Genomic DNA, 26,462 nt, shown 5'->3' with positions numbered 1-26,462 from the left:
GGATTCGAATCCACGCCCCCGAAGAGACTGGTGCCTTAAACCGGCGCCTTAGACCACTCGGCCACTGTACCTGGAAACAAACGTCACCTCAGACTAATAAGCAAAAGCTTCATATTATTATTTCTAGGAAACAAAGTAGGCTGATAGATGTGGAATTCGAATCCACGCCCCCGAAGAGACTGGTGCCTAAAACCAGCGCCTTAGACCACTCGGCCACTCTACATGGAAACAAAGGTCACCTCAGACTAATAAGCAAAAGCTTCATATTATTAATCCTAGAAAACAAAATAGGCTGATAGAGGTGGGATTCGAATCCACGCCCCCGAAGAGACTGGTGCCTAAAACCAGCGCCTTAGACCACTCGGCCACTCTACATGGAAACAAAGGTCACCTCAGACTAATAAGCAAAAGCTTCATATTATTAATCGTAGAATACAAAATAGGCTGATAGAGGTGGGATTCGAATCCACGCCCCCGAAGAGACTGGTGCCTTAAACTGGCGCCTTAGACCACTCGGCCACTGTACCTGGAAACAAACGTCACCTCAGACTAATAATCAAAAGCTTCATATTATTATTTCTAGGAAACAAAATAGGCTGATAGATGTGGAATTCGAATCCACGCCCCGAAGAGACTGGTGCCTAAAACCAGCGCCTTAGACCACTCGGCCACTCTACATAGAAACAAAGGTCACCTCAGACTAATAAGCAAAAGCTTCATATTATTAATCCTAGAACAGAATGTAAGCTGATAGATGAGGGATTCGAATCCACGCCCCGAAGGGAAAGGTGCCTTTAACCAGCACCTTCGATTACCTGGCCACTCTACCTGGAAACAAAAGTCACCTCAGACTTATAAGCAAAAGCTTCATATTTTTAATCCTAGAAAAAAAAGTAGGCTGATTGATGTGGGATTCGACCCCACGCCCCGAATGGAATGGTGCCTTAAACAAGCGCCCTGGACCACTCGGCCACTCTACCTGTAAACAAAAGTCACCTCAGACTTATAAGCAAAAGCTTCATATTATTAATCCTAGAAAACAAACTCTGCTGATAGAGGTGGGATTAAAATCCACTCCCCCGAAGAGACTGATGCCTAAAACCAGCGCCTTAGACCACTCGGCCACTCTACCCGGAAACAACAATCACCTCAGGATAATAAGAAAAGCTTCATATTATTAATCCTAGAGAACAAAATAGGCTGATAGAGGTGGGATTCGAATCCACGCCCCCGAAGAGACTGGTGCCTAAAACCAGCGCCTTAGACCACTCGGCCACTCTACATGGAAACAAATGTCACCTCAGACTAATAAGCAAAAGCTTCATATTATTAATCGTAGAAAACAAAATAGGCTGATAGAGGTGGGATTCGAATCCACGCCCCCGAAGAGACTGGTGCCTTAAACCGGCGCCTTAGACCACTCGGCCACTGTACCTGGAAACAAACGTCACCTCAGACTAATAAGCAAAAGCTTCATATTATTAATCGTAGAAAACAAAATAGGCTGATAGAGGTGGGATTCGAATCCACGCCCCCGAAGAGACTGGTGCCTTAAACTGGCGCCTTAGACCACTCGGCCACTGTACCTGGAAACAAACGTCACCTCAGACTAATAATCAAAAGCTTCATATTATTATTTCTAGGAAACAAAATAGGCTGATAGATGTGGAATTCGAATCCACGCCCCGAAGAGACTGGTGCCTAAAACCAGCGCCTTAGACCACTCGGCCACTCTACATAGAAACAAAGGTCACCTCAGACTAATAAGCAAAAGCTTCATATTATTAATCCTAGAACAGAATGTAAGCTGATAGATGAGGGATTCGAATCCACGCCCCGAAGGGAAAGGTGCCTTTAACCAGCACCTTCGACCACCTGGCCACTCTACCTGGAAACAAAAGTCACCTCAGACTTATAAGCAAAAGCTTCATATTTTTAATCCTAGAAAAAAAAGTAGGCTGATTGATGTGGGATTCGACCCCACGCCCCGAATGGAATGGTGCCTTAAACAAGCGCCCTGGACCACTCGGCCACTCTACCTGTAAACAAAAGTCACCTCAGACTTATAAGCAAAAGCTTCATATTATTAATCCTAGAAAACAAACTCTGCTGATAGAGGTGGGATTAAAATCCACGCCCCCGAAGAGACTGATGCCTAAAACCAGCGCCTTAGACCACTCGGCCACTCTACCCGGAAACAACAATCACCTCAGACTAATAAGAAAAGCTTCATATTATTAATCCTAGAGAACAAAATAGGCTGATAGAGGTGGGATTCGAATCCACGCCCCCGAAGAGACTGGTGCCTAAAACGAGCACCTTAGACCACTCGGCCACTCTACATAGAAACAAAGGTCACCTCAGACTAATAAGCAAAAGCTTCATATTATTAATCGTAGAAAACAAAATAGGCTGATAGAGGTGGGATTCGAATCCACGCCCCCGAAGAGACTGGTGCCTTAAACCGGCGCCTTAGACCACTCGGCCACTCTACCTGGAAACAAAAGTCACCTCAGACTAATAACCAAAAGCTTCATATTATTAATCCTAGAACAGAATGTAAGCTGATAGATGAGGGATTCGGATCCACGCCCCGAAGGGAATCTTGCCTTTAACCAGCGCCTTCGACCACCTGGCCACTCTACCTGGAAACAAAAGTCACCTCAGACTTATAAGCAAAAGCTTCATATTATTAATCCTAGAAAACAAAGTAGGCTGATAGATGTGGGATTCGACCCCACGCCCCGAATGGAATGGTGCCTTAAACAAGCGCCCTGGACCACTCGGCCACTCTACCTGTAAACAAAAGTCACCTCAGACTTATGAGCAAAAGCTTCATATTATTAATCCTAGAAAACAAACTCTGCTGATAGAGGTGGGATTAAAATCCACGCCCCTGAAGAGACTGATGCCTAAAACCAGCGCCTTAGACCACTCGGCCACTCTACCCGGAAACAACAATCACCTCAGACTAATAAGAAAAGCTTCATATTATTAATCCTAGAGAACAAAATATGCTGATAGAGGTGGGATTCGAATCCACGCCCCCGAAGAGACTGGTGCCTAAAACCAGCGCCTTAGACCACTCGGCCACTCTACATGGAAACAAATGTCACCTCAGACTAATAAGCAAAAGCTTCATATTATTAATCGTAGAAAACCAAATAGGCTGATAGAGGTGGGATTCGAATCCACGCCCCCGAAGAGACTGGTGCCTAAAACGAGCACCTTAGACCACTCGGCCACTCTACATAGAAACAAAGGTCACCTCAGACTAATAAGCAAAAGCTTCATATTATTAATCGCAGAAAACAAAATAGGCTGATAGAGGTGGGATTCGAATCCACGCCCCCGAAGAGACTGGTGCCTTAAACCGGCGCCTTAGACCACTCGGCCACTCTACCTGGAAACAAAAGTCACCTCAGACTAATAACCAAAAGCTTCATATTATTAATCCTAGAACAGAATGTAAGCTGATAGATGAGGGATTCGGATCCACGCCCCGAAGGGAATCTTGCCTTTAACCAGCGCCTTCGACCACCTGGCCACTCTACCTGGAAACAAAAGTCACCTCAGACTTATAAGCAAAAGCTTCATATTATTAATCCTAGAAAACAAAGTAGGCTGATAGATGTGGGATTCGACCCCACGCCCCGAATGGAATGGTGCCTTAAACAAGCGCCCTGGACCACTCGGCCACTCTACCTGTAAACAAAAGTCACCTCAGACTTATGAGCAAAAGCTTCATATTATTAATCCTAGAAAACAAACTCTGCTGATAGAGGTGGGATTAAAATCCACGCCCCTGAAGAGACTGATGCCTAAAACCAGCGCCTTAGACCACTCGGCCACTCTACCCGGAAACAACAATCACCTCAGACTAATAAGAAAAGCTTCATATTATTAATCCTAGAGAACAAAATATGCTGATAGAGGTGGGATTCGAATCCACGCCCCCGAAGAGACTGGTGCCTAAAACCAGCGCCTTAGACCACTCGGCCACTCTACATGGAAACAAATGTCACCTCAGACTAATAAGCAAAAGCTTCATATTATTAATCGTAGAAAACAAAATAGGCTGATAGAGGTGGGATTCGAATCCACGCCCCCGAAGAGACTGGTGCCTTAAACCGGCGCCTTAGACCACTCGGCCACTGTACCTGGAAACAAACGTCACCTCAGACTAATAAGCAAAAGCTTCATATTATTATTTCTAGGAAACAAAGTAGGCTGATAGATGTGGAATTCGAATCCACGCCCCCGAAGAAACTGGTGCCTAAAACCAGCGCCTTAGACCACTCGGCCACTCTACATGGAAACAAAGGTCACCTCAGACTAATAAGCAAAAGCTTCATATTATTAATCCTAGAAAACAAAATAGGCTGATAGAGGTGGGATTCGAATCCACGCCCCCGAAGAGACTGGTGCCTAAAACCAGCGCCTTAGACCACTCGGCCACTCTACATGGAAACAAAGGTCACCTCAGACTAATAAGCAAAAGCTTCATATTATTAATCGTAGAATACAAAATAGGCTGATAGAGGTGGGATTCGAATCCACGCCCCCGAAGAGACTGGTGCCTTAAACTGGCGCCTTAGACCACTCGGCCACTGTACCTGGAAACAAACGTCACCTCAGACTAATAATCAAAAGCTTCATATTATTATTTCTAGGAAACAAAATAGGCTGATAGATGTGGAATTCGAATCCACGCCCCGAAGAGACTGGTGCCTAAAACCAGCGCCTTAGACCACTCGGCCACTCTACATAGAAACAAAGGTCACCTCAGACTAATAAGCAAAAGCTTCATATTATTAATCCTAGAACAGAATGTAAGCTGATAGATGAGGGATTCGAATCCACGCCCCGAAGGGAAAGGTGCCTTTAACCAGCACCTTCGATTACCTGGCCACTCTACCTGGAAACAAAAGTCACCTCAGACTTATAAGCAAAAGCTTCATATTTTTAATCCTAGAAAAAAAAGTAGGCTGATTGATGTGGGATTCGACCCCACGCCCCGAATGGAATGGTGCCTTAAACAAGCGCCCTGGACCACTCGGCCACTCTACCTGTAAACAAAAGTCACCTCAGACTTATAAGCAAAAGCTTCATATTATTAATCCTAGAAAACAAACTCTGCTGATAGAGGTGGGATTAAAATCCACGCCCCCGAAGAGACTGATGCCTAAAACCAGCGCCTTAGACCACTCGGCCACTCTACCCGGAAACAACAATCACCTCAGACTAATAAGAAAAGCTTCATATTATTAATCCTAGAGAACAAAATAGGCTGATAGAGGTGGGATTCGAATCCACGCCCCCGAAGAGACTGGTGCCTAAAACAAGCGCCTTAGACCACTCGGCCACTCTACATGGAAACAAATGTCACCTCAGACTAATAAGCAAAAGCTTCATATTATTAATCGTAGAAAACAAAATAGGCTGATAGAGGTGGGATTCGAATCCACGCCCCCGAAGAGACTGGTGCCTTAAACCGGCGCCTTAGACCACTCGGCCACTGTACCTGGAAACAAACGTCACCTCAGACTAATAAGCAAAAGCTTCATATTATTATTTCTAGGAAACAAAGTAGGCTGATAGATGTGGAATTCGAATCCACGCCCCCGAAGAGACTGGTGCCTAAAACCAGCGCCTTAGACCACTCGGCCACTCTACATAGAAACAAAGGTCACCTCAGACTAATAAGCAAAAGCTTCATATTATTAATCCTAGAACAGAATGTAAGCTGATAGATGAGGGATTCGAATCCACGCCCCGAAGGGAAAGGTGCCTTTAACCAGCGCCTTCGACCACCTGGCCACTCTACCTGGAAACAAAAGTCACCTCAGACTTATAAGCAAAAGCTTCATATTATTAATCCTAGAAAACAAAGTAGGCTGATAGATGTGGGATTCGACCCCACGCCCCGAATGGAATGGTGCCTTAAACAAGCGCCCTGGACCACTCGGCCACTCTACCTGTAAACAAAAGCCACCTCAGACTTATAAGCAAAAGCTTCATATTATTAATCCTAGAAAACAAACTCTGCTGATAGAGGTGGGATTAAAATCCACGCCTCCGAAGAGACTGATGCCTAAAACCAGCGCCTTAGACCACTCGGCCACTCTACCCGGAAACAACAATCACCTCATACTAATAAGAAAAGCTTCATATTATTAATCCTAGAGAACAAAATAGGCTGATAGAGGTGGGATTCGAATCCACGCCCCCGAAGAGACTGGTGCCTAAAACCAGCGCCTTAGACCACTCGGCCACTCTACATGGAAACAAAGGTCACCTCAGACTTATAAGCAAAAGCTTCATATTATTAATCCTAGAAAACAAAGTAGGCTGATAGATGTGGGATTCGACCCCACGCCCCGAATGGAATGGTGCCTTAAACAAGCGCCCTGGACCACTCGGCCACTCTACCTGTAAACAAAAGTCACCTCAGACTTATAACCAAAAGCTTCATATTATTAATCCTAGAAAACAAACTCTGCTGATAGAGGTGGGATTAAAATCCACGCCCCCGAAGAGACTGATGGTTAAAACCAGCGCCTTAGACCACTCGGCCACTCTACCCGGAAACAACAATCACCTCAGACTAATAAGAAAAGCTTCATATTATTAATCCTAGAGAACAAAATAGGCTGATAGAGGTGGGATTCGAATCCACGCCCCCGAAGAGACTGGTGCCTTAAACCGGCGCCTTAGACCACTCGGCCACTGTACCTGGAAACAAACGTCACCTCAGACTAATAAGCAAAAGCTTCATATTATTATTTCTAGGAAACAAAGTAGGCTGATAGATGTGGAATTCGAATCCACGCCCCCGGAGAGACTGGTGCCTAAAACCAGCGCCTTAGACCACTCGGCCACTCTACATGGAAACAAAGGTCACCTCAGACTAATAAGCAAAAGCTTCATATTATTAATCGTAGAAAACAAAATAGGCTGATAGAGGTGGGATTCGAATCCACGCCCCCGAAGAGACTGGTGCCTTAAACTGGCGCCTTAGACCACTCGGCCACTGCACCTGGAAACAAACGTCACCTCAGACTAATAATCAAAAGCTTCATATTATTATTTCTAGGAAACAAAATAGGCTGAGAGATGTGGAATTCGAATCCACGCCCCCGAAGAGACTGGTGCCTAAAACCAGCGCCTTAGACCACTCGGCCACTCTACCTGTAAACAAAAGTCACCTCTGACTTATAAGCAAAAGCTTCATATTATTAATCCTAGAAAACAAACTCTGCTGAAAGAGGTGGGATTAAAATCCACGCCCCCGAAGAGACTGATGCCTAAAACCAGCGCCTTAGACCACTCGGCCACTCTACATGGAAACAAATGTCACCTCAGACTAATAAGCAAAAGCTTCATATTATTAATCGTAGAAAACAAAATAGGCTGATAGTGGTGGGATTCGAATCCACGCCCCCGAAGAGACTGGTGCCTTAAACCGGCGCCTTAGACCACTCGGCCACTGTACCTGGAAACAAACGTCACCTCAGACTAATAAGCAAAAGCTTCATATTATTATTTCTAGGAAACAAAGGTGGCTGATAGATGTGGAATTCGAATCCACGCCCCCGAAGAGACTGGTGCCTAAAACCAGCGCCTTAGACCACTCGGCCACTCTACATGGAAACAAAGGTCACATCAGACTAATAAGCAAAAGCTTCATATTATTAATCCTAGAAAACAAAATAGCCTGATAGAAGTGGGATTCGAACTCACGCCCAACAAAGAAACTGGTGCCTTAAACCAGCACCTTAGACCACCCGGCCACTCTACCCGAAAGCAAATGTAAACTCAGTCTATTAAGCAAAAGCTTCATATTATTAATCGTGGAAAACAAACTCTGCTGATGGAGGTGGGATTCGAACCCACGCCCCCGAAGAGACTGGTGCCCTAAACCAGCGCCTTAGACCACTCGGCCACTCTACCTGTAAACAAAATTCACCTCAGACTAATAAGCAAATGTTTCATATTATTAATTCTAGAAAAACAAAGTAGGCTGATAGATGTGGGATTCGAACCCACGCCCCGAAGGGAATGGTGCCTTAAACCAGCGCCTAGGACCACTCGGCCACTCTACCTGGAAACAAAAGTCACCTCAGTCTATTAAGCAAAAGCTTCATATTATTAATCGTAGAAATCAAACTCTGCTTATAGACGTGGGATTCGAACCCACGCCCCCGAAGAGACTGGTGTCTAAAACCACCGCCTTAGGCCACTCGGCCACTCTACCTGGAAACGAATGTCACCTCAGACTAATAAGCAAAAGCTTCATATTATAAATTCTAGAAAACAAAGTAGGCTGATAGAGGCAGTGGTGGGAATTTGGCGATTTCTTCCCTAGACCAACCTTCCCCTTCTTTGACGCAGAGGGCTACACCGGCAAATCCCGCATCACCTTCTCAGAAGCTTTTTGAAAAATTCTCTCCTCTCCCTTCCCCGCCCAAGAGTAGGGGTGTTGGAGAGAAGAAAGGGGTGAGTAACTCAGAGAGGCTGAAGGTGTAGCGTTCGAAGTGGTATTCCCCCTTCTCAACTGTAGGTTTCCCCCCTTAGAAGAAAATTTTTCCTTCTTTGTAAAAGAAGGCGCTTGCCTCGGAAGGAAAGTTTACCTTCTTTAGAAGGAAACCTACTATGGTTGGACGAAAGATTCCTAGAGAGGGGACAGCGCCTTCTCTTTCAAGAAGATCTCCTCTTTCGGAACCCAATCAACGTTATTCGGAATCAATCACAACGTTATTACACCCTCTAAAAAAGTTGGTCAAAGAATTTTTAGAATATTGGCTCAATCATTTAGATACATTCGAGTTGGTTGTCGAAATAATGAAATAATCTAAATCCCATGGGCTGGTTTTTAAATGTTTAAGATTTAAAAAAAGTGGAGATAATAATTTATATATCGAAATATCCCAGAGTCTACAACCAAGAATTTTTTTGTAATACAATAATTTCTCTGGATCATGAAATATTTTCTTCAAGTTCTGTGGATTTCAACAACCCCATTTTGTCTCTAAATAGTTTGATAAACATTTTCTTTGAGATTGAAAAATGGAAAACGTGCAATGGCATTCTTGGAGAATATATTTACATTTTAAAGACAAATATTTAAAGTCTTCATACGTATGTTTCACCAGTCAATCGATTCGGTCGGTACAATGCCTAAAATTATTTGTTGGAAAATACACAAGGCTCTGCCATTTTTGCCAAACAAAGAAGAAAATCTTACAAAACAGAAAACGACGAGAGAAAATAGGTGTGCAAAAACAAATGAACATACGATACATGACTGAAGAACAGGCCAAAGAAAAAATTGTAGTCGTAAATAAAAAAAAATAAAGCCCTAATGAAAAAGATTGAAATATTAAAATTAAAAATTAAACAGAGCTTCAAAAATAACGGAATTTTCATGACAGAAGAAGAAAGTACTGTGTTTGAAGATATAATTTTAAAAAATCCCTTTGAGAGTAATTCAGTGTTTAAAAAACTACTGATGCGGGAACAATTAAAATTAATTAAAACGAAAAAAACAAGGCCGAGGAAATGGCATCCAGCCATTATTCAGTGGTGTCTCTCGATTAAAGCTCGATCTTCTAGTACTTATGAGGCCATGCGCCAAGCTTTGGTATTGCCTACACAAAGAACTTTATATAACTACTCGATTGATTTAAACTCCAAAAGTGGATTTACCGATGACATTCTCTTGGAAATGAGAAAGAAAATTGACTTTGAAAACGTAGAAGAGCACCAGAAATACTTTAGTTTAATAATTGATGAAATTCAAATTAAACAAGATTTGGTGTTTCGACATAATACAGGGGAGCTAATTGGAGTCACGAATCTAAATGAATTTAGAAATAAAATATTTGAAATGGAAAAACAAATTGACGGCTCAGCTGATGGCCAACCATGTACTTCAGCTGATGGTCAGAGGAATAACATCAAATTTTAAGTACCCATACGCCTTTTTTCCTTGTGGAAATTTAAATGCAGATGATCTTTACTCCATAATTTGGGAAGCAGTGGAGAATTTACAAGGCGCGGGATTTAAAATTCTCGCATTGGTTTGTGACAAAGCCGCTTCAAATCAGAAATTGATTAAAATTTGTACGTCAGTGGATCAAAAACTAAACAATCACGCAACTGGATACCGTACAACAAATCCTTTCAGTAACAACGAGCCTCTATTTTTTGTCTCTGATGTATGCCACAATGTTAAGACAGCGACAAATGGCCTAAACAATAGTGGAAAACTGAAGAAACAAAAAGATGGCTCCTTTAGACCAATTAGATATTTACAAAAAAATGGGAAATTTATTTTATGGAAACATATAAGTGACACCTACAAAATTGATTCGACTTCGCTCCTACGTTTAGCACCAAAGCTCACGTACAATCACATTTTCCCAAACGCATACAGTTGTATGAAAGTCAAGCTCGCTACCCAAATTCTAAGCTCTACCACAGCCAATGCAGTAGAGGAATTGGTGGGAGATGTAGCGTCTGAGACAGTAAAATTTCTGCGATATTTTGACCAGTTTTTTGATATCCTAAATGTTTCAAATACATTATCTTTCCATACAAAGAGGAAACCAGCTTTAGCACCGTTTAAGAGTTTAAATGATTGGAGGTTTGAGGTATATGAGAAAAATTATTCAAATATATAAATGGTGTTTGATTTAAATCTTAATATTATTAATTTCAGTGGCTCGTAACTGATTTCCTGGGCCATTTAGACGAATGGGAGCGAGAGGTAGATGAAATGGTTGTTGAAGATGGTGTTGATAAGTCTAAAATGCTTCTGAGCAGAGAGACGCTAGAGGGCATAAGAATTACTGGTAAGAATATTTCAATATAACTAGTTAACATTGAATAACCTTTATATAATTTTCTCATTTAAGTATACTCTACTATTGAAATTGTCAAGTTTTTGCTCAAGAAAGGAGCTCCATTTGTTTTAACTGGGAAATTAAACCAAGATTTGCTCGAGAACTATTTTAGTAGGCAAAGAGGGTCTTGTGGCTCCGGTGAAAACCCGACCGTTCTTCAATATGGACAGTCAACAAAGAGGATAAAACTGATGAAGTCTTTAATGACAAAAACTAAAAATGGAAATTGTACAAAAGAAAAGCGAGTTAAAAGGAGAATAACTGTTCGTAATCAGTTAATTTCATCTTAAAATAAACATTTTTTTAATTTTCTTTGAAATTTTTTGGTTTATTTTGAGTTAGAACTTTTAGTTCTTTTCTAATTCCACTACTAATTAAGCCGTTTTTCTTGGCAATTTGGAATTCATTTTTAATCTGTCTGGTTAGCCCCTTTAAATGACAATTAATTATTATGTTAAAACACTTCAGTTTGGCACTTTGAGAATTTTCATCTTCGGTTCCCCTTAAATTGTCCCAAATTTCATTTAAAGAATTATTTTTTTGAAGATCCCCGATAATCAAAGATTTCCTTAGTTCATTAGTTTTTAAATTGATGTCAGGATTTGCAAATGGCATAATAATATCACATGCTTTCTTAAAAAAGGAAAATGCTTCATTTGTCAGGAAAAGGGATCCACCCCTGTCTTGTTTCATTGTCCATTTGTGAAACTCTTCCTTGGCTTGGCTTTTATTTACAAGGAAGTTTGCCGAGAAAGTTGGGCACTCATAAAATCCAAATAATTTGTTTAAAGCGTAGCCAGCTATTTGATGGATGGATATCAACCGTTTCTTCGGATCCTCTTCTGGACTAAACTTGCTTGCCTTTTGTGAACCAATACTAGGTTTTTTGTTTCTGCTTCCAAGTAGTTCGATTTAATTTCATTGAAGAGGCGCTGACAGAACACTGTTGTAACAACGTTTTGGTCATTTTGATTGAGTTCCTTAAACGTTGCTAAGGGTGTGAATGATTTGCTTATTTCTTGTTTAAACTCTTTGTTAAGTAAGAGTTCGTGTCTATTTTTATTAAAATCTTTCTTATCTAAAAGTCCAATTTCATCAGAAAAACTGATAATTGGTCAATTGCATCTTCTGATATATCAGTAATTTTAAATTTCTTTATTTCTTCCAAAGTATCCTGTAATTTTGAAAAGTAACAAAATTAACGCCCAAACACTGTTATAATTTAATTATGTTAGACAAAACATAACCAACATGCCTAAAACTTAGAACAACCAGACCATAACTTGTTGATGTCCACAGATATGTTCCTTCAACTATATACTTACAATAACCAATTTCGGTCTTCCGATGTATGTTACCTTATGCAAGTTAGATGCATTAGCAAGTATTTCTCGTAAATTTGCTTTTAAAAATTGTTTATTAAAACCAATACCTAAAAAGTAAATCAATATATTAAGAAAAATAAGGCAAGGCTTAAGAATAGATTTTACCTGTTTCAATAGCACGCCGCTTTGCCTTTGAAATTTTTGTTTTATTTTTGTTTTTATAATAATTATGATCTTTTGAAATTAAATCCATAACGTAAGTTGATAACTTAAAGTAAAACTTTCGAAGATTTGGACAATTATCACGCAATCAGCTGTTCATGACGTAGATATGAAAATGGATTTCTTTTCCTAAGGAAAGAGGGCGCCATACAGTTCTTTTGCCATGCTGCGTCACAAATATTTTACCACGGTACCCCTTTTTTCACCCCCACCTGGGTATGGCCGACTTCTCGCATGGGGTGTGAATCGCACACCTTATTTCTATTCCTTCTACTTCTTCCATGGAGGCACTGGTAAAGCGACCATGAGATATAGGATGGAGTCATTCAACCATAGAAATATTTAAGTGTAAATGCTCCAATAGAGCTGTGGTACTACAAAATGTCTCTTGACGTCACACCCTCATATCTCTTACCTCGGTTTATGACTTTTGTAAGAAAAAATAATTTTTCTCCCCGGAAGGGGGATATCAATAAAGTAAGAGATAGAGGATTATGACCATGGATAAAGAATGTGCGTGAGGAAATTGTTTTCACTCTACAGGATTGGCTAATCCCTATCTCGGACGACAGCTTATTCTGAATATACTCTGTTACAACATCGATTGTCAGCACGACCAAAGTTAGGTTTGTACGTGCTGTCAAGACACCAAAAAATTCAGGATCTTCAGGATTTAAAATATCCGCGAGTTTTTTTAATTCGAGTGCACGGACCTCTATGCCTAATTTTCAAATACTTATAAAATTACTTACAGCCTACTACACGTATTTGAAACTAGAGGTCGGTGCACTTGAGCTAAAAAACGCGCTGGTATTTTAAATCCTGAAGTTTTTGATCTCTTGACAGCACGCACAAAGCTAAATTGCATTAATTGCACGTGCTGGCAACCGATGTTATAACAGAGTATATTCAGAATAAGCTGTCGTCCGTAATAGGGAGTTCCCTATCCTGTAGAGTGAAAACAATTTCCTCAGGCGCATTCTTTATCCATGGTTATGACGTTGTCATATATGGGAAAGAAACCACTGTATTGGGTGTCGTCAGCTCAGGCCACAGCCGCCACACAATTTAGATTCTAGAATCTAGACTCTCAATATTGACGTCTAGTCCCCATAACTAAGCCAATCCCCTCTCGGTACCATTGATTCATTACTACCATAAGTTTATAAAAGCGCTTTCATAAGTATGACAATTCCTATCTTTAATTAATTTGCTTCTGCTTAAACTAAAATTACCTCAACTCGTAAGTCGTAACTGCCACAGAATAAAAATAAGGAACACGGTACTTCTACTTTCTTATAGACTTATTACTAGCCTTTATAACTACTACTAGTAATTCTATTAAAAACTTTCTTACTTGTCATGTTTAATGTTTTCATAATAACAAAGGAGATCGTAAGAAAATAGACACATAGTAAGCGAGAAAAAAAAATTCAAAAATTAAAAATTATTATTTGTTCCATCTGTAGTATGGCGATATGTTTAACAAATTTCCCTACTCTGATATTTTCCTGATTTTCCACACTGCCATTTATAGAGTAGTGTCAGTATGGATACGTCATAGCTCAGTGTAATCCCCTACTGAGCGTGTACAGTATCCCCTCTTACAAGAGAGCGCCTAGAGGGAGAGATACACCGTCTACACCCCCTTTCTAACGGTACTGGTCTATTGCTTAACTGAGGCGTCATGGAGAATGAGATTGTGTAAAGTGTGTAACCGATTATCCGTTCATACCCCCCACACCGGTCCTTACCTCTCCGAGTTTCACATTGACGCGTATTGATAATAATAAAACCGTGGATTGTTGCAAAATTGATTAGCTAAAGATTATGGATTACTTACGGTATTATCCAATGGAAAAACGTACAAAACGAAATCAAAATATTTTCAAACAATTGCAAAATTTTATTTTTTGTTGTATTCTCGGTACATTAGAATGTCTGCTACGTGTTTTATCGAAAGGCAGCTAATTCTGGCGCGCCCTCCTCGTGACCTCTCCTATAATCTAAGGCAATGTCAGCCTGTAGACATCTCGGTTGTAAAAGGTATTTTTCCAATTTTCTCATAGGGATGCGTTCATTACATGGTACGGTGTACGGTGGCTTCAAGGTCCAACCTATTAAACGGCGAGTATGGCTTTGGTTCTCTGTCAAACCTTAGGGAGGATTCTGCGCAGCTTCGAGTAACACACTCTCTCTAATGAAAACATGTGCGCGTGTCTTTGTCACGCACTTGAAGTTTGGATACAAATTTATCCATACTGGTTGTGTATAAGAACCTCAAGATTTGAAATATTAGTATAAACATGACTTATATCCATGTAGTTAATTTATTTTATTAATGTTAATTATGATCATGGAATTGTATCATTGACGTGCCTATAATCAAAGTGAATCAAATTGAATATTATTTTTAGCAAAATTTAATTCATCAAAGTTGGAAAAGCAACAAATCAAAGTTGTACAATAATAAGAACTGATCTCTGCCTAATGATGTTCGATATTCATAATAAACATGTTCATAGATAATGATACTAACTGTCAAAAAGTATGTTTTTCTGGGTTGGATCGAGGAGAGAGGCCATTATGTAAAATGGGCCCTCCAACGTTGAAGAAAACCGTTTTTGGAGGTTTTCCAGGACTGCGATCTTTAAATCTTCGAATTTTTTCGTTTCCACCCTGAAAACGTCTTCGAAAACAGTCAAAAGAGCCCCTATGACGCTCGAGGATAGTGGACCACTCTTCTGAAAGAAGTCTGTTGAGAGCTTTAAAGGTCTCAGAATCTCGAGGAGTTCCTTCGCGTCCTCGACGTCCTCTTCCGTTGGCAACAGAAAGTCTATTTTGGCTGGACATTTGGGGTCTTTTTTGGCTTTATTCAAAGCATGAAGCATGGCTTCCAACATATTATCGTGGAATATATTTGTTTATTGTTGAAAATATTATCTATGAGAACTTGCTTGTCTAACTTTCCAAATTGAAGTTAGACAGAGAACATTCAGAAGTTTCTAGAAAATATGGACCCTTAAAATAAACTTACCTTCGTAAATCGTTCCAATCCCAGAAAAACAGCGCTCCAGCGAACACCCCCTATCATTTTTAAATCAACGCCGTCACTTCTTGATTTTAACTCTTCTGTCCATTTAGGCGATTTTCGAAAAAAGTTTATCCAGTTTTGGAGATTTTCGAGTAGCTCTTTCGAGCTGTCATTGGCCTTAATGGCATCATTTACAACTAATTGCAGGGAGTGTTCTATGCAACCTTTTCTCTCCCAACCGTCGTCATCTAACGTCGCGTTTAGTGTTTGGTCTTCCTCTTCCGCTTCAGAATCCGAGTCTTGCGCTCCGAAAATTGTCGCCAACGGATTCCAGGCTGGGATAAAAATAAAATGTGAACAACGTGAAATATCTATTAGCCGTGCAAAATTACTATGATTAAAGGGCGCCACAAAAGACTTGCTGGGTAAAAATATTCACCGGCCCGCCGCGGGGCTAGAATCTAACAAAGAGAATACCGCAAGTCTCGGTGGCTCCCCCTTAAGTTGCATATAAACCAATTCAATAAAATGCCAGTTTTTGTTTACCTTCGTCGAGTTTGTTATCAGAATCTGTTTCTGATTCGCTGCTTTCATTTTCTAAATTTAGCCACCATTCGCAACGGAAAACATTCTGCAAATTGAGTGCCTTGACCACATTTGCAGCATTGTCGGCACATACGCACGATATCTGAAAGTTACGTTTACATCAGTCATCATAGTCTTGTTCGATAATGCAAAATAACGACCAATTCATCCCCCCTGGGTTGTCAGATAGCAGCAGGGAAAGCCGCGTGTCAGTAAAAATTAATCATGTGCTCAGCACCCACAAAATATCCCCTTTCATTTTTAACTGACACTCTTCAACTCCGATCTCTGCCAAAGCGTCCCTCAATTTTGCCAATATGGCTTCAGCCGTATGTTTGCCAGGGAAATGGCAGAAACTAATTAAGAGGTTTTTAAATTCCCAGTTTTTGTCAATAAATTGACCCCGTACACCCACTACCGACTGGCGCCTTCGGGAACTCCACAAGTCCAGGGTCAGATGCAAGCTCTTCCTTACGACCTTGCTTAGGATAATTTGAATGCAATTCAAATATAAGTCGGCTTTGAATGAAGTTGCATCCGCTTAAAATGTTCATCAAGTAAGAGTACAAGTTATGCTTTTAAGATAGCGATATTTTTAAATTGTCACAGTTGCAACGTTCTTAAAACAAGTAACGAAGTTTCTGTGATGATTACTTAAACCTTAATTATTTCTTCCTTCGATATTTGAAAATCAGTGTGTCTTGAACTGTTTGTGCTGGATATGCTGTCATTGCTGTGACATTTCAAGTGAAGCCATGCTGTGTTTTATACTAATTTTAAGTGGAGAATTAATGGATTGTGTTGTGGCAGATGCAATTATAATCATATGTCACTTCACGATCCATGATATCTTCCATTTTAAAGTCTTTCATTGCAATTAAAGTATTTCTCGTGTACAGAAAAATCGATATTGTGTTGCACAGTTGTACGTAATATTCTTTTTAATCCGCCTACATTTTTGAAAATCATAGACATAAAGCAAGCCAGTAATTAAATTTTATTGCTCTATCCTTTGATCAAATTAAGAAATACTGGCTTTCTTGTTAATGTTTTGAACCGTGGAGCTCTTTCTTTCTTTCTTTAAAAACATAAAGACAACTGTTTATCAGGTGACATAAGAGCTAATGCCAAGGAAATTTGCTGGGAAATTAGACGAGATACTAATCAGCTGGAATTTATATAAGAAGGCCTAAAAAACGTCCGGTGCGCGCGTGATAGTCGACAATCCCCTCTTCAAGGGTGGGGGGAGGGTGGAAACGGAGGAGGAAACTAATATTTTATCTCACTCCACCGTCTATCTCTTTGACCTTTTCGTTAAGCCTTGGTTTGGTTTTTGTAACTCACGAAATCATAAGTATAGTACACTTGATTTAGAAATAATTATAGCAAGAACGATTTTCACGTAGAGACACATTTTCAAAATCTATCAAGATAGGTTTAAAACCATTAACTAACTTGTTCATGGCAATTAAAAACAAGTTGGGAAAGCCAAAATATTACCTCTCCGAGTGGAGATGACTATCACTACCCCTTAAACAACCTAAATATATGCATCTATCGCTTTTTTTAATTCTTTGCAAGTGCAGGAATTGAATTTTAAAATAGTCTATTGTTCAAGCCTTTTCAATATCTCTCAATTGCTGTGGAAACTCTACTCTCTCGCTATACCTCAACCGCATTCTTAGTCTACCAGTATGATTTGTAACATTTGTCCATATCAAAGCTGAATCATACCTCGCCACACAAAAAGCAAATGTGCCCAAATCATGGAAGCCACAACCCAATCACACATAAGCTAGGCTCCCACTTAACCAAAATAATTATTAAACAGTTAAATACTCACAAAGGTTGGCAAAATCAATCTCCTTCAGTAATACGTAAGGCTTAATTATATTATTTGCCGAACAAAATTAATCGAGCAAATCTAACACTTAACTTCTTCCTTCGAAATTCTATCAAAGAATGATTCAACTGTTAAAAAAAAGGTTTTTTTCGCAAATAGGGCGCTATCATATCAACCGCAATTCCGTCATATTTAAAAAATATACATGGCCAACACTTTTTTAGACACAATAGTGGAAGTTTTAGTCTCATTTAAAACATGTAAAACAATTATCTCATCTACAAATAGCTTACACATGTCTTTTTTTACCAATATCTAGCCGTTTGGATTTTTCTAAAGCAATCTTACCACCAAAATATTTTTTGATATAGAATAAATGTTCTATGTTCTTCATTTTTGAAAATATATTTTTTAGCGTTTGTAATGATTACTCTCTACACCTACACTAATCTAACAAGGAGTATAAATCCACTAGTGGAAGCGGTGTTTTTATTGAAAATATATTTTTTAAGCATTAAATCTAACTGGGAGTAATATGAAAGGAGTAGAAGCTTATCTGTCTTAGGAAATATGAAATTTTATCTTAACAGTTCGTTAAATCATAAGTTTATAACGAAAAAACGCGGAAGGGGAAAACGAGCAGACAACAACGATTTTTGGGGGTAGATGTTTAAGAGCGCCATCTGTCGTCCGTGCCAAAGTTGAACTTCCACTCGAAGGCAATGGGAAAGTGGATAAAATAATGCCATCAGCTATTTAACTGCGTCGATATATTTAACGACTTGACCCATGACATGCCCTTAACACTGGCTTCTATGAATCCTATTTATTCTTGGATGCTAGGAAACTTGGTAGACGTAACAGTCTGTACCAAGTACCCAAGCATCCTTAAATAAACGCCTGGCAACATTGTGGTACGCATGGTACAACTAAAAAATAGGATGTGTATTTATCTTTCGACTCACTCCAAGCCTTTAAGCCCTCAATACAGAGGATTTGAAACACTATCGTAATTCCTAGTGTCTCGAATCTCTACGTTCCTGTCCATTATGAACAGTGCTGAGAGAATGATACATCAGAAAGAGCCATTCAAATCGAATTGCCGAAAATATTATCCATATTTTCATTTCATATAACAGAGAAAACAAATTATTATGGTTCTGAGAGGAGCTTCCCATTTTGGTTGTTGTTCTCAAAAATATATCGCAATGCACGGGCCTAGATAGATACAGGGGGCAATGTAGGAAATATAACGCAATGCACGGGCCTAAAAAGATATAAGAGACAATGTACGAAATATAACGCAAAGCACGGGCCTTGATAGATATAGGAGGCAATGATTTAACGACTTCGGTACTTGGGTTTATCTTTAATATTTAAATAAATATAATTATTTTTAATTATTTTAATCGCCAGTAAATAACTTTAAAAATAGTTAAATCGTTTAAAATAAAGTTGTTCCTATTATCTTTCGAAACTTTGCTAATATTGACGTTTAAAGTGAAGGGTACCCCTCTTGCCCGCTTTTTTCAAATTTTGGGGTATATATACGTTTCGATTCCATTACAATAATAGATAAAAACGCATTCGCGTGAACCTTTGGTGGAAGCCCTGCCATTGGGAAGCTAGACGTTTCTCGTAACCCTAGCCGATCGCCGCGTATATCTTAAAACCAAATAATAGATAAAAACGCATTTGCGTGAACCGATGGTGGAAGCCCTGCCATTGGGAGGCTAGACGTTTCTCGTAACCCTAGCCGATCGCCGCGTATATCTTGAAACCAAACGATGACGGAGGAAAAGAAGCCAGAATGTACTGACTGGCGTCCATGTGGAATGGACAAAAAAGACCTGAAGATGGTGGTGCATTGAAGCTGGTGTCAATGTGGAATTGACGAAGAACAGAAGATGGTGGTGCATAGAAGCTGGTGGCAATGTGGAATTGACGAAGAACAGAAGTTGGTGGTGCTTGGAAGCAAGCACGTACAGACTAGTGTCCATGTGGGATGGACAAAGACTAGCAGATTGTGGTCCTTAGAAGCCAGTTAGTAAAGACTGGTGTTGGTAGATGAATGACCAAATTTCCGTGAACCGCGAACGCGTTCCGGAAATCGGGTATTTGTTTGCTCCGATTTGTAAACTGCGAACGCGGTCACGTGGGGTCTGACAGACAGACACACACACACACAGACAGACACGGCCGATGTAATACCTCTCACGTGACATACGTCACTCGGAGAGGTAACAACCGTCGTACCGTTTCAGAACCGCGGGCCGGAGGGCAGCCTCCATTTTCTAATTTCTTTGCTAGAAGTTTGTTTTTTTCTAGAGTAGGAATACGTCATTTGCGTCTGCATGACCTATCCCCACGGGATCCAATATAAAAGCGCAGAGCAATGACGGGCATGAAAGGGGTGGGGCTTACTTGTCCACTGACACCGGCGTAAGAGTAGAAGCGTAAAATTTCGCGACTTAGGTCTTCTTATATAAATCTCTTCATGTTATAACTAAATATGTACTCATGTTTTCTAACTCTATATGGCCCTAAGATTGGGGTACAATACTTTCTTGTGCTACCTAGTTAATGTTATGCCTTGAACTATGTAATGAGCGAGACTTCAAGTAACAGTAGTTAAAAGATGTTTATTGCGGCTAAGCCAAAGCTCGAATGAAATAGTACAATCTATGTTACTCTACAAGATAACTCGGGTGCACATGCGTGCCCTCTATGTACACGTGACTTATTATGTAACATGTTCCCTTTCTTTTTTTTTCAACTTAAACTAGGCTTAAACAAACTGTCGATTATTAATATTACACTTGAACCTAAATTACACAACACATATAAATAAGTAAGGATTTTCTCTCTAAAATGTTTGGTATCTATTGCTATCTATTCGGTATTTTCACTTGTCTCCCATAGCGTGTTCTTACATGTGGCGTTGTTGGTAATTGTTGCGTCTGAACTGACTTCGGTGTAAGATTTGTCCCTTGTCCTATGTTCCATTTGACGTGACCACGGCTTGTCGGTATAATAGGTGTGTTCCCGGCTGGTGCTTCTAGTTTCCTAGGTATTTCATTTCGGACATCATCTTGAGTAATTATTTCCGCCGTTGGTTTGAGATGCAGTTGGTTTCGTCGATATTGAGCACCTTCAGGTGTGCTAATAATATAGGAATCAGCTTCTCTCGTATGGCTGATAACTCTTGCTAATTTCCAGTTTCGTGGACTGACGTAAAATCTGACCCAATCGCCTACTTGAAAAGACGAATTTTGTCCTTTTTGCTTCTGGGCATCTTTTAACATTCGTGTTCTACGTTCCTGTAACGCTTGCCACGTTTGATTTACAGGAAAACGAGGTTTTAGTGCTGCCCTGGTTGTTGTTTCTGGCGTGCGAATCATCCTCCCCATCAGCATCTCGGAAGGCGCAGGAAGATCTTGTAGAGGCGTGGCTCGATATTGTAGAAGGCTATACTGTGAATCGACCCCCGTTTGTGCGTCCTTCATTAGTAAGTTTTTGACCGTTTGAATATGTCTTTCTGCCATCCCGTTAGACTGGGGAAAACCAGGGCTTGAGGTCTTGTGATTTATACCCCATTGTGAGAGAAAGTCAGCGAACTCGCGTGAGCTGAATGGAGGACCGTTATCACTGATGATGTTTTGAGGTATTCCATGTCTTGCAAAATGCGGTTTAAGCGCATTTATGACTGCTTTGGCGTCCGTTGACTTTAATTCGTCCACCTCCACAAATTTTGAATGATAGTCCACGCATAGTAAGGCAGGTCTTCCTTGATTATGAAACAGATCTACTCCAACTGTTTCCCAAGGGAGACTAGGTATTTCATGTGGCATTGTTACTCTGTACGTACTCGCTTTGGATCTATTGAGACATGTGCTGCATCTTTGGATCGCTTTAGTTATTTCTTCGGTCATTCCTGGCCAATAGACGTGAGTTCTAGCTTTCCGAAGACAAGCATTAATTCCTGGGTGCGCTCCATGGAGCTGATTGATAATTGTTGGGCGCAACGCCAGCGGTACCAATAATCGTTCCCCTCGGTATTATAAGCTTTCGTCTTCATGAAGCTTTCCTTTTATTGGCCAAAAATATGATAATCCGGTTGCCACCTTCGACGCATATTTTGGCCACCCATAACGAATATAATGTTGCAGTTTCTGCATGTCTTCATCTTTGAGGATACTTTGCCGGAATTGGTGCGATTTGTTTTCAGACAATACTGTCATGGAGTGTAGCGCAGCCATTGGGCCTTCTGGAAGTTCCTTATTTATTTCATTGGTTTTTGCAGGTGAGCGCGATAAGGCATCAGCGATATACATCTGAGATCCTGGGACGTATCGAAGTGTTAGATTATAACGAGCTAAGCGAAGTACCATTCGTTGCAGGCGGGATGATAAAGAGGTGATGGGCTTCTTTATGATACCAAGTAGTGGATTATGATCTGTCTCAACTGTGATCTTATTTCCTACCTCATAGTAATTAAAGTGTTCCACAGCATATACTATGGCCAGCAACTCCTTCTCGATTTGCGCATAGCGTTGTTGGGTTTCGGTTAGAGTGGTTGAAGCATACTCAATAGGTTGCCCGTCCTGAAGAAGTACCGCCCCTATATCAAAGTGACTGGCGTCAACCGAGATAGTAGTTTCTTTATTCGGGTCGTAAAACCTTAGAACTGGAATTTTTGTGATGTCTTCCTTAAGGTGATTAAAGCATTGCTGAGAATTAGAATCCCAGAGAAATTCCGATGATGTTATCAGTAAATTTCTTAGTGGTGCTATTTTTCACCACTTTTTCCGGTTGTTTTAACTTATAAATTGTATTCTTTTATTGCGCGACTTACAGGGAAAACGAACCCGCTTCTGACACCATGTTATGTCTTGAACTATGTAATGAGCGAGACTTCAAGTAACAGTAGTTAAAAGATGTTTATTGCGGCTAAGCCAAAGCTCGAATGAAATAGTACAATCTATGTTACTCTACAAGATCACTCGGGTGCACATGCGCGCCCTCTATGTGCACGTGACTTATTATGTAACAGTTGAAAAAATATAAATATATATTAATGTGTTCAACCACCACACACAAAACACAAACACACATTATTATAAATCGCACTTCAAAGTCTTCAATCAAGAACGCTTTATGCTATGACGTTCTTCTAATGTAGCGAATAACAGTAGTAATTATATATTTCGTGATTACATTAATCATTCATGTACAAATTCCACTTTTATGTTAAAACTGACAGAAAATAACCAAAAGTGTTGGAAAATTTTCAACTAGCCAGTAGCCAGCCCCTCATATAAAGGCAGGTACAGGCAGAGGAATGATTCATAATGTCGCTTGTCAATGATTGGTTATTCCGAGGGGTCGGACGTATGGAAATGTTTTTACAGGATTTCAAAATCTTGATTTGATTTGAAATTTCGAGTTTGATTTCGAGAATGATTGAGAAATCCAAGGTTATTTTGAAAATAAGAAGTGAATTTCGAGATTGATTTCTTGTTTTCGAAGTGATTTTGTCTTCGTAGTTTATTTCATAGTGATTTTCAATATTTCGAATCTATTTTGGATTTTTAAATGCATTTCTGGGTTTCTTATTGATTTGATCATGTTAGGGTAGTAGTTTAAATATTCGAGCTTAAAATGTGTTAAAATTGTAGATGGCACTTCTACATTGAAAAAAGAGATAAAAAATTAATGAAAGTACTAATTGCTTAATACATTGAAATTGGTCCCTAAAATAATAAACGCTTGGAAAATTGGAGTGAATCAACCCTCGACGCGCTATCTTTAATATTGCTAAATTGGCAACCCCTAATTATACACGTTGGGGAAAATTTAAAACTATGAATAAATTTAATTAAAATGCGCAAAAAAATCAAATAATCAGAGGAGTGTATCTATTTAAATAGAAAATTTCACCAAAAATCCTTAGAATTTCAACAAATAGGGTAAATGATTGTAACCGTATCGATGTTTTTCTACCAAACGCTTTGAAAACAAATTTGTAAAGCGCAAAGAACTCTCGTAAAGGAAAGCTTTGGGTAAGAAAAATAACCACAAGCTTCCCTCAACATGTTTTTCGATGTTATCGTTAAGTAAATCGCAATGGTCACGGAGAAGCTAGTGAAGGTGAGACAGATGGCTTCAAGTGGAAATTAGCAAAAACACCAAAAAAAAATAAAACAAATCAATTGTTTAGATCAATACTTCATTTCTGAAAAACAATTTTTATAGCTTTTCTGAGGGATATACCATGTATAAAATGCGCGTGAGGAAATTTGTTTTCACTCTACAGGATAGGCAACTAACTATCTCGAGCGACAGCTAATTCTGTAAATACTCTGTTACAATATCGGTTGTCAGCACGCGTAATGCTAAGTCTCCATGTACGTGCTGTCAAGAGACGAAAGTAATAAACACCATTCTAAATATAACGTCGGTATTTACTTGCGATTGCGTTTTAAAAATTCCCCTCGATTTCTTTGAATTATGAAATCGGGGAGCGGGATGATTGAAGGCGTGAAACCCTTATTGTCCACGGGTGCCCGGAATTTTAAAGGGAGTTTTAAACCTTCCATTTAAATTAAGGCAATACTAAAATCCTCTCACTCTAGCTTTAAATATATCGAGGAAACGTAAACCACAATTCACAAAGCTTAACCTTACCTGTACAATTAAGTGCAATGCTTAAACATACTATTATAATCATCATACTTTTAAAATCCACGAACGAAAAATTTCACCTCACCACAATTCTCTCCCTTCAATAACGAACGAAAAAATTTTATACTGCCAAAGCAGCCAAAGCCATAAAATAACCATTTCTTCGGTTAGCTCTGACATAACCATTTCTTTGGGTAACTCTGACCACATTCCAAATCGCTTGGCTTTCCTCTTCTTAGGTAATTCTTTGGCATTTTTGGTTGCTTTGGCATGCTTTGACTCGTTGAGTTAACAGCTTTGGCTTTCCTGTTCTTTGGACGATTTTTAGTGGGAGTTTTGACTATGTTTTCCTTTGTTGGTGGAACTTTAGAAGTAATTTTGGGATCTTTATTAATGGGTTGGTCAATTTCGAGACTCTTATCTTCAGTTTTCGTAATTTTTGGCTTTTTTGGAGCATTTTTAGAAGTGGGTTTGACAACCTTAGACTTAATATCAAGAGATTGGTCAATTTTTGGCATTTTTAAATTCTTCTTAACAATATTTTTCGAGTTACAAACGCCTTTTTTCTTTGATCCTTTAGTCGGTAAAGCGAAGAGAATACACCTTAAATTTTGGCCGCCTACTCCCCGTTTTCCTCTCCTTTCATTTCTTTTCCTTATTTGTGCTCGAATTAAATCAGCAATCTTGGCATAGGCAATTTTCCTTTGGTAGACACAGCGGAACTGTTCTAAGTGCTCTTGAGAAAATATATATTTATCTAACGCTGGAATTGTCTTCAAACCGTCGAAAAATAAAAGTTTGATTTCTTCGCTATTTCTTACGAGATCCATTGTTTTTGCTAAGAATTATAAACAAATTATTTGTTAATACGTGGTTAAGATATTGTTAAAATGAACTTTAAATCCTACTTATTGCAGATAATGATCTAGTACTGTTGGCCCACTTTTTGTACTCGTTAACCACACTTTGGCTTATTTTAGTTACAAATGGAATAAGGTCCACATGGGGAATGAGTAGTCCTCCTTTATTGATATTTATGAGAGCTGGTGGAATATCTTCAGGAAATTGATCCATATTTCGGAGTGTCAGAGAAATTTTGTACATTTGATGAGCGTTATCGCGTTGTTTTTTGGAGTATGGTTTTTTTCCTTTAACAATTTTACTTTTATTTTGCATGATGCCTTTGTTTACACGCCAGATTTCACTAAGCGCACCACCACCTAGTCTGTTCATCGTATACAGTTCATCACTTTTAAAGTGCCGTATTTTCTTACCTTCATTTACGTTATTTTCTTTTACCGAGCCGCAAAATGCTTGAGGTTTGGTGGTTTCCACAAGTGAACCATCGCTCTTCACAGTGTGAACCCTTATAACTACCCATTGCATAATAGTAACTGCTAATTTTGATTCTGGGCTGCTTTTATCTAATACGTCAAATCCAAATTAAGGAGCACTTAAAAGGTACTCTTTCACCATTGGAGCCAAGCAAACGCGAATCTTGAAGAACCACATTGAATTCTTACTCTCCTTTGTAGGACTTTTTGGCGGATTTTTCTTCCTCTTTCAAAAAAATTGTGTAGAACTACTGTCGCTTTGACTACAAGATCGGCGTTTTTAGGTTTCATCACGAGTGTCTTTGTGAAAACCCTCCATCTAGCAGACAATAATCCAAAGGCATTTTCGCTACATCGCCTAAACATAACTATTGGTTATACTAATAATGCCTTAAATAAGTGTATTTTCTCAAATTCTGATGCGCACTTTGCCCTACTTAGCCTATAGTTAAACACACTCTTTTGAGAGTTCAGTTCTTTAGCAGCGTATAGGCGTAAGAAGCAGGGGAGAAGTTGAAAGGCTTCGTC

General features: G+C 39.5%; 9 non-coding genes across 9 annotated transcripts; all 9 read right to left on the bottom strand.

Annotated features, from left to right (window-relative positions):
- Positions 1 to 293: 293 nt before the first annotated feature.
- TRNAL-UAG (transfer RNA leucine (anticodon UAG)) lies at positions 294 to 375 on the bottom strand. Its single transcript has one exon. It is a non-coding gene; the product is annotated as a tRNA-Leu (tRNA).
- Positions 376 to 1,201: 826 nt separating this feature from the next.
- TRNAL-UAG (transfer RNA leucine (anticodon UAG)) lies at positions 1,202 to 1,283 on the bottom strand. Its single transcript has one exon. It is a non-coding gene; the product is annotated as a tRNA-Leu (tRNA).
- A 1,130-nt stretch (positions 1,284 to 2,413) lies between these two features.
- On the bottom strand, positions 2,414 to 2,495 carry TRNAL-AAG (transfer RNA leucine (anticodon AAG)). The gene has a single exon. It is a non-coding gene; the product is annotated as a tRNA-Leu (tRNA).
- Positions 2,496 to 3,018: 523 nt separating this feature from the next.
- On the bottom strand, positions 3,019 to 3,100 carry TRNAL-UAG (transfer RNA leucine (anticodon UAG)). Its single transcript has one exon. It is a non-coding gene; the product is annotated as a tRNA-Leu (tRNA).
- Positions 3,101 to 3,322: 222 nt separating this feature from the next.
- Positions 3,323 to 3,404, bottom strand: TRNAL-AAG (transfer RNA leucine (anticodon AAG)). The gene has a single exon. It is a non-coding gene; the product is annotated as a tRNA-Leu (tRNA).
- A 523-nt stretch (positions 3,405 to 3,927) lies between these two features.
- TRNAL-UAG (transfer RNA leucine (anticodon UAG)) lies at positions 3,928 to 4,009 on the bottom strand. The gene has a single exon. It is a non-coding gene; the product is annotated as a tRNA-Leu (tRNA).
- A 374-nt stretch (positions 4,010 to 4,383) lies between these two features.
- Positions 4,384 to 4,465, bottom strand: TRNAL-UAG (transfer RNA leucine (anticodon UAG)). The gene has a single exon. It is a non-coding gene; the product is annotated as a tRNA-Leu (tRNA).
- A 1,735-nt stretch (positions 4,466 to 6,200) lies between these two features.
- TRNAL-UAG (transfer RNA leucine (anticodon UAG)) lies at positions 6,201 to 6,282 on the bottom strand. Its single transcript has one exon. It is a non-coding gene; the product is annotated as a tRNA-Leu (tRNA).
- Positions 6,283 to 7,871: 1,589 nt separating this feature from the next.
- On the bottom strand, positions 7,872 to 7,953 carry TRNAP-AGG (transfer RNA proline (anticodon AGG)). Its single transcript has one exon. It is a non-coding gene; the product is annotated as a tRNA-Pro (tRNA).
- Between the last annotated feature and the right edge of the window lie 18,509 nt (positions 7,954 to 26,462).

This window comes from Phalangium opilio, unplaced genomic scaffold (genome assembly GCF_054372755.1).
Source record: "Phalangium opilio isolate 3A_F unplaced genomic scaffold, DU_Popi_V2 ptg000246l_1, whole genome shotgun sequence".
NCBI classification, from domain to species: Eukaryota; Metazoa; Arthropoda; class Arachnida; order Opiliones; family Phalangiidae; genus Phalangium; species Phalangium opilio.
Note: the sequence above shows the minus strand (reverse complement) of the source record. Positions and strands in the feature narration are given on the sequence as shown.